Source organism: Erythranthe guttata, chromosome 13 (assembly GCF_056151865.1).
Source record: "Erythranthe guttata isolate IM_541 chromosome 13, IM_541, whole genome shotgun sequence".
NCBI classification, from domain to species: domain Eukaryota; kingdom Viridiplantae; phylum Streptophyta; class Magnoliopsida; order Lamiales; family Phrymaceae; genus Erythranthe; species Erythranthe guttata.
Window position 1 is genome coordinate 4,834,310 of NC_142545.1, and position 13,049 is coordinate 4,847,358.

The 13,049-nt window shown below is 37.4% G+C and overlaps 1 long non-coding RNA gene across 1 annotated transcript; it reads left to right on the forward strand.

Moving 5' to 3' along the window:
• Positions 1 to 953: 953 nt before the first annotated feature.
• LOC148765731 (uncharacterized) lies at positions 954 to 3,287 on the forward strand. Its single transcript, XR_016029033.1, has 3 exons — positions 954 to 1,304; positions 1,402 to 1,448; positions 3,036 to 3,287. It is a non-coding gene; the product is annotated as an uncharacterized LOC148765731 (long non-coding RNA).
• The last annotated feature ends 9,762 nt before the right edge of the window (positions 3,288 to 13,049 follow it).

The following is a 13,049-nucleotide window of genomic DNA, read 5'->3' on the forward strand; positions in this document are numbered from 1 at the left end:
TTCGAAATTCTCAATCGAATTGGCACTCAAGCCTATCGCCTTGCCCTACCACCACATCTATCTCGAATACACAATGTCTTTCACGTATCCATGCTCCGAAAATACCTTCCTAACCCCGACCACGTCCTTGAATTCGAACCTATAGACTTATCCCCAAACCTATCTTTTATCGAAGAACCCGTCCAAATTCTAGACCGAAAAGTTAGGAAACTCCGAAATAAAGAAATTCGCCTTATCAAAGTTCTTTGGAAAAACCACTCCCCGGACGAGGCGACGTGGGAACTCGAGGATGAGATTGAGAGTCGGTACCCGGAATTAATCAAGAAAGGTACAAATTTCGGGGACGAAATTTCTTTAAGGGGGGGAGATTGTAACACCCCGCCCTTTCGGATAACTCGTTTTATATTTTTATTATTTTTCATAAGTAGATTTTACGTTTAGAAATTTTATGTGAGCTAATAGGATAATTTCTTTATGAGCTAGCCTAGTTATACATGCATTCTTGATGAACTTTATGTGTGACTTAAATTATGTGATTAGTTGATTTATGAGAATCGAATATTTGAAAATTTCACACGAAAAATAACTAATTGAAAAATTTCATATTTTAATTAGATTATTGCATTCTAGAATTTAATTTGGATAGTTGGAATATATTTACGCATACACTAAATTTTTAGAAAAAGAATAAATTCATGCATATTAGATAATTAAATGAGTGAATAAACTTAGAAATAAAATTTTCCCCACTCTTCTTGTAATTTTCGGCCATGTGGAGACACACATGGATTTTATTTTCCATGTGTACAATTCTTTAATGTAGAAAGACTCATTAATTGGGATAATTGAAGGCTTAAGTGGCTTGTACCTTCTTCATTGAGAATGGTACTTCACTTTACCTTTTAATTCAAGACCCATTTACTCTCTCTCTCTCTCTCTCTCTCTCTCTCTCTCTCTCTCCACCTAAGCATTTGAAACCCACTCTCTCTCTCTCCTTCCTCTCTCTAAATTCGGCCATCACCACCATCCCCTCACCAAGACTCCATTTTTACTCAAGCTCAAGCCATAGAACCATCTCCAATTCAACCCACCTAAAGAGGAAATTCCAAGAACACCCCCAAATGCTTGCAAAACTCTATAAATAGAACCCAACACCCAAGTGAATTTTCATCTTCTCCACCATATCTTAAAGCTCTTAAGAAAACATCATTCTCTCTCTTCTTCTCCTCCATTTCGAAATTATTAGTGTAGGAAGCTCAAAATCTCTCCTCATTTCCAAAAAAGAAGTTTCTTCAACTAGAAGTGTAAGAAAACTTTCATTTTTCTTCTTCCTTTTTCAATTTCGAAAATTCCCTAATGTTTTCTTCTAATTTCTTTATAATTTCTTCAAGGTTCTTGTAGTGGGTTATTCAATCCACCAATTCCTTCATATTCTCAAGAGAAACTAGGTGAGAATTTCATATTCTTGCTACAAGTGATTCTTCACCAATATTATTTATTCTTTCACCTTCTTTGTTCTTAATGGCCGAAAATTTGGGAAATTATAGTACTTTACTTGTTTATTGTTAGATCATCCATGCATGTAAGAATCTAAGCTTTAAATGATATAATCTTGATGAACTAAGAATAATATTGTAATTTAATTTTTATTTATGTATGTATATATATATATATATACTAGACCTGCGTGATCTTAAGGAAACTTCGATCCATGGTTTTCGTAAACCTGCGTGGTCGAATAAAGTACTTGATCCATGGTTTATTTGTAATCTATATGTGATATATATAAGTATATGTTTCTATGTTTATATATATCGACCTACGTGGTTGTAAGTGTACTCCCTCCGGGTCGAGGAAGCTTACGATCCATGGTTTATGATCTATGAGTAATAAGATAGTATACGAAGATAAAAATCGAGAACAAGATTAATAAAAATGGAATTTTGTGTGATTGAATTGTTGATGGTTCGAATATTTTGGAAAGAAAATGAAATAAATGGAAATTTTGTGTTACTTGAAAGAGAACTTCAAGCCTCTTGAGAAAGAGGGCTTGAACTCTAATTAATAACTTGGAGATAGTAATTATAAATAACCGAATGCTTTGAGTTGTTTTGCTATATGCGATCTATGTTCTTTGCTTGAGTTGTTATGTGTTTTACTTGCTTTTGTGATTTTGTGACTAAATTATGTGCCTTTGTGAAATAGGTGGAAATATGTGTGCTTATGTGAAAGCTAACTTTGAATATGTGAAATGAAGAGTATATACTAACTTCACTTGCACGTTTTTAAAGTTGGAAAATCTTGTAAAACATAGATCGAATAAGCACGGGGTATGAGGGACCGGTACCCCAAAAATGAGATGAAGAGTGTGTGGTTTGATTCCACTTATGAAACGGGTTCCAAATAAATGAAGGCTTATTGTCTATGGTTTTACTTGATTTTTCAAAGGATATCCGAACGAAAAATGTTTTCACACACACCTAATCAAATTGCTTGAAATGAATGAAAGTATGTACTAACCTCACTTGCACGTTTTTAAATTGGAAAGTCTTGTAAAACATAGATCGAATAAGCACGGGGTATGAGGGACCGGTACCCCAAAAATGAGATGAAGAGTGTGTGGTTTGATTCCACTTATGAAACGGGTTCCAAATAAATGAAGGCTTATTGTCTATGGTTTTACTTGATTTTTCCAAAGGATATCCGACTAAAGAAAATGATTTTTCTTACACGTTGTATGATTTTTCTTACACGTTGTGCAAAAGAATGACGACTCCCTTGTGAGGGATCTCCTCTTATTCCTTATGAAATGATGAAACGAAGGTTTAAGAGGTAAATCGAAAAGTCTAAGAGGTAAACCGAGAAGGTAAAGGTAAATCGGTAAATTTTCTTAAAGAAATGATGATTGAGGTATATGTATACTTGTATATGTATGTAGATGTATGATTATATGATTCCTTGTCTAAGTGTATTTGATATTCTATGGAATTCTCATTGAGTCTCAAAGACTCATATAGGTGTTGAATTGCTTGTAGGATTACCCGATTTCGAGCCCGAGGATCGTGGTTGAAGTTGAGTTCGTGGATCGGGAGAAGAGTTCATATGGAGGCATGGTGGATTTTGGGTGCTCTTAATATACTAATGTGGTTTTATTTGTACACTTTGCTTTTAAAGACATTCGACACCGTTTTAGGTGTTTATTATCGTTCCCTTCCGCCTATTGGAGGAACTTACTATTGATGCATAATGTGTAATGTGACATAGGATTAAGATTACCTATTTTGATATATGTTATGATGATTCCTCAAAAACTTATGTAACTTTAGGGCAAGTTTTCCTAAAAACCTTATAAAATGCCCATCGGCTAGTTATGTGTTGTGTTCTGCCTAGTAGTTTAATAATTCGTGTTAATTATCTCTTGAATACATTATTGCATGAAATTTTACAGCATCATAGGTCTATTTGTTAGGTTCACGTTGATAGGTCGTTTGCATTATTTGAATAAGCCATGAATTAATTACGAATTGTTTACCAACTCTTCTCTGAAACAGAGTCATTGTAGTATTTATAACAAAATACGAAGTTTTTCTCACTCAAAAAGATTTATTCCACTTGGTATAAACTCCTAACTTACTAATGTACTTTAGTATAGAATTTTATGATTTTTGAGACAGTAGGGAATTTATAAAGATTTTTCAAAGGTCACTCCCCTGCTTTAGATTTTTAAACTGTATAGTTGTACCATTTTAATTATTCCTTTCAAATGGCTCAAGGTATTTAAAAACTGTTTTTACTAGGTTATCTAGGTCCTTATTAGAGCATGTGGTAAAAATTTCAAGTGTTTTGCATGAGCGGTTAGAGAGTTATTATTTTGTTTTTGATTGATAGATCGAAACTGTCCAAAATTCTCTCACTTTGCTAAAATGGAACTTAATCTCTAGTCATGCATGCATAGTTTGTGAAATCGATTAAGTGTATGTTGTTTGGTAATATGTGGACACTCTTACTCTGATTCTAAAAGAAAAATTTTGTCGGAATTTTCTATTCCCGATTTATATGTTTCAAAGTCTTCCGCTATCATATTCTAAAATACTAATTAAGTATAACTAGAAAATGGGTGTCACACATACGTGGTATCAGAGCAACGATCCCCGGAAAATCTCCATATGAACTTAAAGATCTCCGAAATCCTCGAATGACGACATCAACTAAGGACTCGGGCAGGTATGTGTTTATATGTGCACATTTCTTAACTAATGAGAAGTGTTTATTTGTTTAAAGTGCTAAAATGTCGGGAGCACAAACTCGAGCTCAAAACGCCGCTAACGGTCCGAACGATCAATCTCGCACCATACAAGACCTCACCGCCCTCGTCCGAGAACAAAATGAACAAATCCAACGCCTTGTTAACCTCCAAAACCAGAACCCTCCACCTCCACCAACTCAAAATACCACACCCCAAGCCATTTACGAAAGGTTTCTACGAATGCACCCTGCCGAATTCCATGGAGGCCCCGATCCAACCATAGCCGAAGAATGGATCAAATCCCTCGAAGTCATTTTCGACTACATGGAAATGTCCGACCGAGATCGAATCCATTGTTCTCTTTTCCTACTGAAGAACGAAGCCCGTCATTGGTGGGAAGGTACCAAAGAAGGAATCGACCTAACGAACACTACTTGGAGCACTTTCAAAATCTTATTCTTCGAAAAGTACTTTTCCAAAAACCTCCGAGCTCAGAAGCTAAAGGAATTTCTTGAGCTAAAGCAAGGCAACATGTCCGTAGCCGAGTACGTACGCCGATTCGAACAAGGATGTCTCTACGCCCCATTCATATCCCGAGACGCCGACGAAAAGGCCAACCATTTCCTTAGAGGTCTCAACCCGGTGATTCAAAGAGACGTACGCATGTCTTCCGTAACGACTTTTCGGAAAATAGTCGACAAAGCACTCGAAGCAGACCAAGCCGAGCAAGAGATCCGTCAATCTCGATCCGTTCCACCCGCCACTACTCACAAATGGAAGAGACCCCACCCCGGACCGAGCCAAAACAAGGGAAAACGTCCAATGATTCAAAACCATGCTACGCCACCAACCCGACCGATTTGCCCAAAATGTCGGAAACCTCACTTTGGACACTGCGTTCAAGGCACCAACAATTGTTATCGCTGTGGAAAACCAGGGCACTTGATAAGGGATTGCCCACAACCCCCACCGCAAAATCGAGCTCCCGGTCGAGTGTTCGCAATGACCAAAGATGAAGCCGAAGCCGACCCTTCGATGATAGCAGGTACAATTTACGTTTGTAACAATCTCGTTTATGCTCTAGTTGACTCCGGATCGACTCACTCATTCGTCTCGAGTACCCTCGCCGCCAAATTCCCAATAACCCCTACCACATCTAGTGAATTATTCACAATTCGCTTACCGTCCGGCAATGACTTAGAATCCGACCTCTTTTTCAAAGATTGCCCAATCCAAATCCAAAAGAAGCCACTCAATTCCGACCTCATAATTCTCCCTATAGACCATTTCGAAGTAATTCTCGGAATGGATTGGTTGTCCAAATTTAAAGCCCAAATTAATTGTGCGACCAAAACCGTCTATCTTTCTTTACCTCGCGGCCAAACAGTGGAATTTCAAGGGTCTTATTCACCTTCACTCCAAATCCTCTCCGCCGTCAAAACACTTAAGCTCGCCCGAAAGGGGCATTGTTGTCATTTGGTCGACATAGTCGAAATCTCCGACGAAAATAAACCCGAGCCATCCCAAGTACCAACTGTTTGTGATTTTCCCGATGTCTTTCCCGAAGATCTCCCTGGTCTTCCACCCGATCGTGAAATTGAATTTGAGATCAACCTAATTCCCGGTGCAACTCCTATTTCCAAAGCACCCTACCGCATGGCCCCGTTAGAACTTAAAGAACTCAAAGAACAAATTCAAGAGCTTATTGATAAGAAGTTCGTTCGCCCTAGCTTCTCTCCTTGGGGCGCTCCCGTCCTCTTCGTCAAAAAGAAAGACGGAACCCTCCGCCTATGTATCGACTACCGAGAGCTTAACAAAGTCACGATCAAGAATAAATATCCTCTACCGAGAATCGACGACCTTTTCGACCAACTCCAAGGTTCCACGGTGTACTCAAAGATCGATCTCCGTTCCGGCTATCACCAATTAAAAATCAAGAAAGAAGATATCCCAAAATCCGCTTTCCGAACTCGTTACGGCCATTACGAGTTTGTAGTAATGCCATTCGGTCTAACCAACGCCCCGGCCGCTTTCATGGATCTAATGAACCGAATCTTCCGGAAGTACCTCGACCAATTTGTAATCGTCTTCATCGACGACATCTTAATCTACTCCCGAAATGATGAAGAACACGAAGAACATTTGAGAATCGTGCTCCAAACTCTCCGAGAAAACCAACTTTACGCAAAATTCTCCAAATGTGAATTTTGGTTACGCCAAGTCCACTTCCTTGGGCACGTGATCTCGAAAGAAGGAATATCGGTAGATCCAAGCAAGATCGAAGCCGTTTGCAATTGGCCGACTCCCCGAAATGTTGGAGAAATCCGAAGCTTCCTCGGTCTCGCGGGTTACTATCGACGATTCGTCCCGAACTTCTCCAAAATCGCTTCTCCACTCACTCGATTGACCCGAAAGGAGACCAAGTACCAATGGACCGCCGAATGTGAGTCTAGCTTCCAAGAGCTCAAGAATCGATTAACTTCCGCCCCAATTCTCGCCTTACCCGACAAAACCGGAAACTACGTAGTCTATAGCGATGCTTCCAAGCATGGACTTGGAGCCGTCTTGATGCAAAATGGGAACGTAATTGCCTATGCCTCTCGTCAATTGAAAGATTACGAGAAGAATTACCCGACGCACGACTTGGAACTTGCCGCCGTTGTTTTTGCCCTCAAAATTTGGAGGCACTATCTCTACGGAGAGAAATGTTCGATCTTCACCGACCACAAAAGCCTAAAGTACTTCTTCACCCAAAAGGATCTTAACATGAGACAAAGACGATGGCTCGAACTGGTCAAAGATTACGATTGCGAAATACTTTACCACCCCGGTAAAGCTAATGTCGTGGCCGATGCTCTTAGCCGGAAGTCCATGTGCGCTTTGATCATTGAACCGCCGCTCGAGTCGACTATCAAATCCGCCCAACTCCTGGATGATCAACTTCTAAAAACCCGAGAAAGCTTATCAACCGGTCGAAATCCCAATTTCTCAATCTCCGATGGCGAAGTCTTAAAATTCCAAGGAAGAATTTGCGTTCCGGCAAACAAAGAGATAAAAGAATTAATTCTTGGCGAAGCTCACAAAACCCCCTACTCTTGCCACCCGGGTGAAACAAAAATGTACCAAGACTTGAAGAAATTATATTGGTGGCCCGGAATGAAGAAAGACATAGCCAAATTTGTGTCCGAATGCCTAGTTTGTCAACAAGTCAAGACGGAGCACCAACGGCCCGGCGGACTTCTTCAACCCAACCTCATACCCGAATGGAAGTGGGAAAGAGTAACCATGGATTTCGTTCAAGGATTTCCAAAAACTCAAAAAGGTTCCGACTCAATATGGGTGATAGTTGATCGCCTAACCAAATCCGCTCACTTTCTACCGGTCAAGACTACCTTTAGTCTCGAAAAGCTAGCCGAACTTTACATCCGAGAAATTGTCCGGCTCCATGGGATTCCTATATCGATTATTTCCGATCGAGACCCCCGATTCACTTCAAAATTTTGGAAGAGCTTACACGAAGCAATGGGGACCCGTCTAGCCTTTAGTACGGCATACCATCCCCAAACCGACGGTCAATCCGAGAGAACGATTAAAACTCTCGAAGATATGCTCCGAGCATGCATAATGGATTTTGGTGGCAATTGGGAAAGCCGGCTACCGCTCATCGAATTCTCGTACAATAATAGTTACCAATCGTCGATCGAAATGGCGCCATACGAAGCATTGTACGGAAGAAAGTGCCGATCTCCAATCCATTGGGACGAAGTCGGCGAGCGAAAATTATTGGGCCCCGAACTAGTCCAACACACCGTCGACATAATCAAACACATCCGGGAGAAAATGAAGTCGGCCCAAGATCGCCAACAAAAATACGCAAATAAAAGGAGACGAGACTTGGAATTCAATGTTGGCGACCACGTATTTCTAAAAGTCGCTCCACTCAAAGGAATTATGCGATTCGGAAAACGAGGGAAGCTAAGCCCTCGATATATTGGACCTTTCGAAATTCTCAATCGAATTGGCACTCAAGCCTATCGCCTTGCCCTACCACCACATCTATCTCGAATACACAATGTCTTTCACGTATCCATGCTCCGAAAATACCTTCCTAACCCCGACCACGTCCTTGAATTCGAACCTATAGACTTATCCCCAAACCTATCTTTTATCGAAGAACCCGTCCAAATTCTAGACCGAAAAGTTAGGAAACTCCGAAATAAAGAAATTCGCCTTATCAAAGTTCTTTGGAAAAACCACTCCCCGGACGAGGCGACGTGGGAACTCGAGGATGAGATTGAGAGTCGGTACCCGGAATTAATCAAGAAAGGTACAAATTTCGGGGACGAAATTTCTTTAAGGGGGGGAGATTGTAACACCCCGCCCTTTCGGATAACTCGTTTTATATTTTTATTATTTTTCATAAGTAGATTTTACGTTTAGAAATTTTATGTGAGCTAATAGGATAATTTCTTTATGAGCTAGCCTAGTTATACATGCATTCTTGATGAACTTTATGTGTGACTTAAATTATGTGATTAGTTGATTTATGAGAATCGAATATTTGAAAATTTCACACGAAAAATAACTAATTGAAAAATTTCATATTTTAATTAGATTATTGCATTCTAGAATTTAATTTGGATAGTTGGAATATATTTACGCATACACTAAATTTTTAGAAAAAGAATAAATTCATGCATATTAGATAATTAAATGAGTGAATAAACTTAGAAATAAAATTTTCCCCACTCTTCTTGTAATTTTCGGCCATGTGGAGACACACATGGATTTTATTTTCCATGTGTACAATTCTTTAATGTAGAAAGACTCATTAATTGGGATAATTGAAGGCTTAAGTGGCTTGTACCTTCTTCATTGAGAATGGTACTTCACTTTACCTTTTAATTCAAGACCCATTTACTCTCTCTCTCTCTCTCTCTCTCTCTCTCTCTCTCCACCTAAGCATTTGAAACCCACTCTCTCTCTCTCCTTCCTCTCTCTAAATTCGGCCATCACCACCATCCCCTCACCAAGACTCCATTTTTACTCAAGCTCAAGCCATAGAACCATCTCCAATTCAACCCACCTAAAGAGGAAATTCCAAGAACACCCCCAAATGCTTGCAAAACTCTATAAATAGAACCCAACACCCAAGTGAATTTTCATCTTCTCCACCATATCTTAAAGCTCTTAAGAAAACATCATTCTCTCTCTTCTTCTCCTCCATTTCGAAATTATTAGTGTAGGAAGCTCAAAATCTCTCCTCATTTCCAAAAAAGAAGTTTCTTCAACTAGAAGTGTAAGAAAACTTTCATTTTTCTTCTTCCTTTTTCAATTTCGAAAATTCCCTAATGTTTTCTTCTAATTTCTTTATAATTTCTTCAAGGTTCTTGTAGTGGGTTATTCAATCCACCAATTCCTTCATATTCTCAAGAGAAACTAGGTGAGAATTTCATATTCTTGCTACAAGTGATTCTTCACCAATATTATTTATTCTTTCACCTTCTTTGTTCTTAATGGCCGAAAATTTGGGAAATTATAGTACTTTACTTGTTTATTGTTAGATCATCCATGCATGTAAGAATCTAAGCTTTAAATGATATAATCTTGATGAACTAAGAATAATATTGTAATTTAATTTTTATTTATGTATGTATATATATATATATATACTAGACCTGCGTGATCTTAAGGAAACTTCGATCCATGGTTTTCGTAAACCTGCGTGGTCGAATAAAGTACTTGATCCATGGTTTATTTGTAATCTATATGTGATATATATAAGTATATGTTTCTATGTTTATATATATCGACCTACGTGGTTGTAAGTGTACTCCCTCCGGGTCGAGGAAGCTTACGATCCATGGTTTATGATCTATGAGTAATAAGATAGTATACGAAGATAAAAATCGAGAACAAGATTAATAAAAATGGAATTTTGTGTGATTGAATTGTTGATGGTTCGAATATTTTGGAAAGAAAATGAAATAAATGGAAATTTTGTGTTACTTGAAAGAGAACTTCAAGCCTCTTGAGAAAGAGGGCTTGAACTCTAATTAATAACTTGGAGATAGTAATTATAAATAACCGAATGCTTTGAGTTGTTTTGCTATATGCGATCTATGTTCTTTGCTTGAGTTGTTATGTGTTTTACTTGCTTTTGTGATTTTGTGACTAAATTATGTGCCTTTGTGAAATAGGTGGAAATATGTGTGCTTATGTGAAAGCTAACTTTGAATATGTGAAATGAAGAGTATATACTAACTTCACTTGCACGTTTTTTAAGTTGGAAAATCTTGTAAAACATAGATCGAATAAGCACGGGGTATGAGGGACCGGTACCCCAAAAATGAGATGAAGAGTGTGTGGTTTGATTCCACTTATGAAACGGGTTCCAAATAAATGAAGGCTTATTGTCTATGGTTTTACTTGATTTTTCAAAGGATATCCGAACGAAAAATGTTTTCACACACACCTAATCAAATTGCTTGAAATGAATGAAAGTATGTACTAACCTCACTTGCACGTTTTTAAATTGGAAAGTCTTGTAAAACATAGATCGAATAAGCACGGGGTATGAGGGACCGGTACCCCAAAAATGAGATGAAGAGTGTGTGGTTTGATTCCACTTATGAAACGGGTTCCAAATAAATGAAGGCTTATTGTCTATGGTTTTACTTGATTTTTCCAAAGGATATCCGACTAAAGAAAATGATTTTTCTTACACGTTGTATGATTTTTCTTACACGTTGTGCAAAAGAATGACGACTCCCTTGTGAGGGATCTCCTCTTATTCCTTATGAAATGATGAAACGAAGGTTTAAGAGGTAAATCGAAAAGTCTAAGAGGTAAACCGAGAAGGTAAAGGTAAATCGGTAAATTTTCTTAAAGAAATGATGATTGAGGTATATGTATACTTGTATATGTATGTAGATGTATGATTATATGATTCCTTGTCTAAGTGTATTTGATATTCTATGGAATTCTCATTGAGTCTCAAAGACTCATATAGGTGTTGAATTGCTTGTAGGATTACCCGATTTCGAGCCCGAGGATCGTGGTTGAAGTTGAGTTCGTGGATCGGGAGAAGAGTTCATATGGAGGCATGGTGGATTTTGGGTGCTCTTAATATACTAATGTGGTTTTATTTGTACACTTTGCTTTTAAAGACATTCGACACCGTTTTAGGTGTTTATTATCGTTCCCTTCCGCCTATTGGAGGAACTTACTATTGATGCATAATGTGTAATGTGACATAGGATTAAGATTACCTATTTTGATATATGTTATGATGATTCCTCAAAAACTTATGTAACTTTAGGGCAAGTTTTCCTAAAAACCTTATAAAATGCCCATCGGCTAGTTATGTGTTGTGTTCTGCCTAGTAGTTTAATAATTCGTGTTAATTATCTCTTGAATACATTATTGCATGAAATTTTACAGCATCATAGGTCTATTTGTTAGGTTCACGTTGATAGGTCGTTTGCATTATTTGAATAAGCCATGAATTAATTACGAATTGTTTACCAACTCTTCTCTGAAACAGAGTCATTGTAGTATTTATAACAAAATACGAAGTTTTTCTCACTCAAAAAGATTTATTCCACTTGGTATAAACTCCTAACTTACTAATGTACTTTAGTATAGAATTTTATGATTTTTGAGACAGTAGGGAATTTATAAAGATTTTTCAAAGGTCACTCCCCTGCTTTAGATTTTTAAACTGTATAGTTGTACCATTTTAATTATTCCTTTCAAATGGCTCAAGGTATTTAAAAACTGTTTTTACTAGGTTATCTAGGTCCTTATTAGAGCATGTGGTAAAAATTTCAAGTGTTTTGCATGAGCGGTTAGAGAGTTATTATTTTGTTTTTGATTGATAGATCGAAACTGTCCAAAATTCTCTCACTTTGCTAAAATGGAACTTAATCTCTAGTCATGCATGCATAGTTTGTGAAATCGATTAAGTGTATGTTGTTTGGTAATATGTGGACACTCTTACTCTGATTCTAAAAGAAAAATTTTGTCGGAATTTTCTATTCCCGATTTATATGTTTCAAAGTCTTCCGCTATCATATTCTAAAATACTAATTAAGTATAACTAGAAAATGGGTGTCACAGTTGAAGTATTATTAGATACTCCATCCTCATCGTCAAGATTAATTGAGGTTGGAGTCCCGCTAGGTGTGGATTGCTCACTTGACGGAGTCTCGGCATTGGAGGAATCTTCAATATTATTTTCATCCAAATTAATTTCTGCCATCTTTTTTGACACATCCTTTTCTTCTTCTCTTGTATATCATTGATATAATTGTACCATTTTGGTGTGTCTTTTAAAATAAGTCAACAAGTCTCCCACTTAAAAACATGGTTCTCTTTCTTGTAATATAATTGTTTTGTTATTAATATCTGTGAATAAAGATTCAAATACTTTATTTAAATAATATATATATATATATATATATATATATATATATATATATATATATATATATATATATATATATATATATATATATAGCTATTGTAATATAATTTTATATTTACTTACATTATCTTCTGCACTTTGTCCACTAATTGGACACGTTCAATCATATTGACATATCCAGAAAATTTAGTAACGCTTAATTGAATGGTTGACCACGGATTCATTAGCCCACCAGAGGGTCTACCAGGATCGTCTTTTAGAATTTTTACAAATTCCGCGCTAATTCGGTCCCACAACTTGCCTCTTAGTTGATTCGTACCAACTATTGGATCTTCTGAAATATGTAACCAGGCTTTGCATAAAGCTTCATCTTCT